At 37.9% G+C, this 3,470-nt stretch overlaps 1 non-coding gene across 1 annotated transcript; it reads left to right on the plus strand.

The window, feature by feature from the left end:
* Positions 1-233: 233 nt before the first annotated feature.
* Positions 234-340, plus strand: LOC131238243 (small nucleolar RNA R71). The gene has a single exon (XR_009167650.1). It is a non-coding gene; the product is annotated as a small nucleolar RNA R71 (small nucleolar RNA).
* Positions 341-3,470: the final 3,130 nt, after the last annotated feature.

The following is a 3,470-nucleotide window of genomic DNA, read 5'->3' on the forward strand; positions in this document are numbered from 1 at the left end:
CCTTTTTTAGGAGATACATTCCGCCCCTCTCATTGGATTGAGTTGGCCTAGACGTTGTGCTTGATTTTGGGGAGATGTCCCATAATTACATGTTTTCAGCAAGCTTGTCAAAATAATCCCACACATAATCAACACTTCTATTCATGAATTCCCAATTACACATTGTCTCGACCAATTGGCACATGGAAGACGTCGGTCTATTATAGAAGAAATTCATGATGCGCCACGTTTCAAAACTGTGCTGAGGGCATGAACTGACAAGATCCTTGAATCGTTCCCAACATTGGAAGAATGTTTCATCTTCCTTTTGGGTGAAGTTCATGATTGACTTTCTAAGGGTGTTCGTCTTATGGTATGGGAAAATTTTCTTTATAAACTCCCTTATCATGTCATTTAATCTACCAATAGATCAAGGACGTAGTGAATGCAAGCACTCTTAGCTTTCTCTTTCAAATAAAAAGGAAAGAGTTTCAGCCTGACCGTGTCGTCAGACACGTTAGGAAAATATAGAGTGGCTATGATTTCATCAAGCTCTTTCAAGTGTAGATATGGATTTTCATATTCAAGCCCATGAAATTTTGGAAGGAGTTGGATCACCCTTGGCTTGATATCCATGTGTCTCGTATTTTCTGGAAAAACCATACATGAAAGTGTACTCACCCCCGCCAGTTGTAAATAGTCTTGTAAAGTACGAGGTGGGGGTCTTGATGCACCTCATTCAATTCCTGGACATCCTCAACCTGAGGTTGAGGTTGTCTTCTCAGTTGATTAACTGGTTGATTGGAAACCAACACTTTAATTAACTTTGAGGATCTCGAATGGTGTCTAATCTTACAATGTATAGATAACCCCTCAACTAATCCTCCTTCACTCAAAAGAAGTCGAGTTTGTCACGAACCCACTTGGGCATGAAAGACTCTCAGCCCTCAATTTCAAATTCTAACCTAAATCTAAAAGAGAGAAGAAAAAGTAGAAAATTAGAAATAGAAAGAGAGAGGGAATTAGAAAGAAGTTACCAAATTAGAAGTTCCTAAATTAAGATACTGCAAAAAAAAAAAAAAAAAAACAAAACAAACAAAAACGAAAACAAAAATAAAAACAAAACAAGTCAGTTTCTAAAACAGAAACTCTAAAATTAGAAAGTTTCTAAAAATAAAAATAAAAAGATGAGTTAGTTTCTAAAAAGGAAATAAGGAAAGCTACCTAGTTTCTAAAAATGAAAAAGGAAAGTTTCTAAAAATAGAAAAAGGAAATTTCTAAACCTATAAACCAAAAAACCCTAATCTTAAACCTAATTCCAAAACTAGCTAATCTCAAAAAAATGCAACACTAAGTGTAGGGTCGCAATGACTCCAAAAACTTGTTCACAACCCCAAGTGTAGGGTCGCAATGCAGTAATAATCTCGGTGAGACCGAGGTCGAATCCACAGGGACTAATCTTGTGTGCCTATTCTGAGAGTAATTATAATCAAAACTACGAGAACTAACCTAAATCAGAAAAGTAGGGACTAATTATGAGATGATGAATTTAGAAACTTATGAATTTAAAGGTGGGAACTAGGGTTTCTAGGGATCCACTTGCAGCTATTAGGATGTTTCCTTATTTGATTCAAGGCACTCAATTGGAACTAGAGTCCTATCCAATCCAATTGGAAGATATTCAATAAGATCCGATCTGAACTTCCATTGACCTAATTCTCAATGGATGAAAGGTGTAAGGATTGGAAGGAGTTCAATAATAACAAGAATCAAACAAGAAAAACATCTCAATCGCGCTACGAGCTTCACCCCTTAGCCTTAGCTAAGAGATGTAGCCAACCATAAACATGATTGGATTAAAAACCCTATAAGAAAGCATTAAAAACTAAGGAGAAGGGAAAAAGAACTCTTAGCAAGCAGCTCCGCCCTTTTGCGCTACTTATCTAAACCCTAGAAATCCTAAAAAGTCCATAGGGAACCCATATTTGTAGCCTTGACCGCATAGATTCGCAAAATCGCATCAAATTTACACACTCTGCAGTAGTTCTACATAAGTCTTCGATGTTATCGAACAACCTTCGATGTCATCGAAGAATATATCCAATTTGTTCAGTGTAATGACCCGAAAAATTTTATGCCAAGACCCAAGTACTACCTCGATTTTCCTTAGAAGTTAATTGTGGGGTAATTAGAGCTAAACTCGATTGCTTGTGAAATTTACATCAATCACTTTAAATTTGATCTGCATGACTTAAAACCTGTAGCATCATTAGCGCTATGTCGCTCTGAAATCTGGGATTCATCGCTAAATCCAGTTGCTCTTGGGAATTTTTGGAAGTTCTGGATCGGACTTGGACCGCGCGTCGAAAGTCCGATAGCGATGATCTTAGGCAGTTATGGTCACCATGTTGGACTTGGCCATCACCTCAAAAATCAAGTCCAGATGATGTTCTGGGTAAATTTGATTGAGTCCGGAGTTAAGAGTGTGAGAACGGTCAGAAATTAAATATGATTTTATGAAATCTGAGTCGTGTCTCTTGCACGACGATTTTAAGCAATCTGACCATTGGATTCTAACCCAATTTCACCCTTGGATTAGGGAAGGTGGCCCAGGCAGGTCATAGTGCTTGTGGACCTGATCGAGTTTCGGTGACCGTTGAATTGAGTATAGTCCGCCACGGCTGATCTGTAGATCCGATTGGTACGAAAACTCAGCCTGACCTAGATCCATGGTCAGTGAGCTTAAATCCGACCGCACATGGAAAAAGGCCCACCGGAAGTGCTCCGTTGGATCGAGAGAGGCCTATTTTGGTTATAACCTAAGTATACCTTAGCCCTGGGGTTATTTTCATCAATGTTATGCCTATTTAAAGACCTTAAAACCCTCATTCTTTTTTCCATACGAATTTCCTAACCCTAGCTAAGAAAGAGAGAGGAAAAGAGAGAGAAAGTGAGAGAGAAGTTGGTGAATCATCTTAGATTCTTTCCTGTTTCTCTACATCCTCAAAACCTACACTTTTGAATCATTATTCCAGTGATTCTAAGTTCATCCTTAGGTAAGTTAACCTAACCCTAATCTGTTTTAGAGCTTAGAATAGTTTATGTGTTGTTTTAGCTCATTTCTATTCTTGCCTTAGGTTGTCTTGTCGCCGTTGACGAAGACATATAATGTTTTAGGTTAGTGTTTAGTTCAGTTTTTGTTCAATTTTTTTTTTTTTGACAAAATTCTTTTTTAACTGAAAGATCAATCATACTATTAACAGTTAAATCATGGTATACTTTCATCTTTTATTATTAAACTATTTAATCTTTTTCTTAATATGATGGAACAAAGCTTGGTTTCTTACCTAATGGTTGCGTTCTACCATTAACCTCTCGTAGGCAATCAATTACTCTCACGGGGGCGCCGCGGCCCCAAAACTGGGGTTGCTTGCCTTCCGCTAGCTTAAGGTTGCCTTAACAAACTCCAGTTGAATGAGCTTCCACAAAGA

This window comes from Magnolia sinica, chromosome 2 (assembly GCF_029962835.1).
Source record: "Magnolia sinica isolate HGM2019 chromosome 2, MsV1, whole genome shotgun sequence".
In the NCBI taxonomy this organism is placed as follows: domain Eukaryota; kingdom Viridiplantae; phylum Streptophyta; class Magnoliopsida; order Magnoliales; family Magnoliaceae; genus Magnolia; species Magnolia sinica.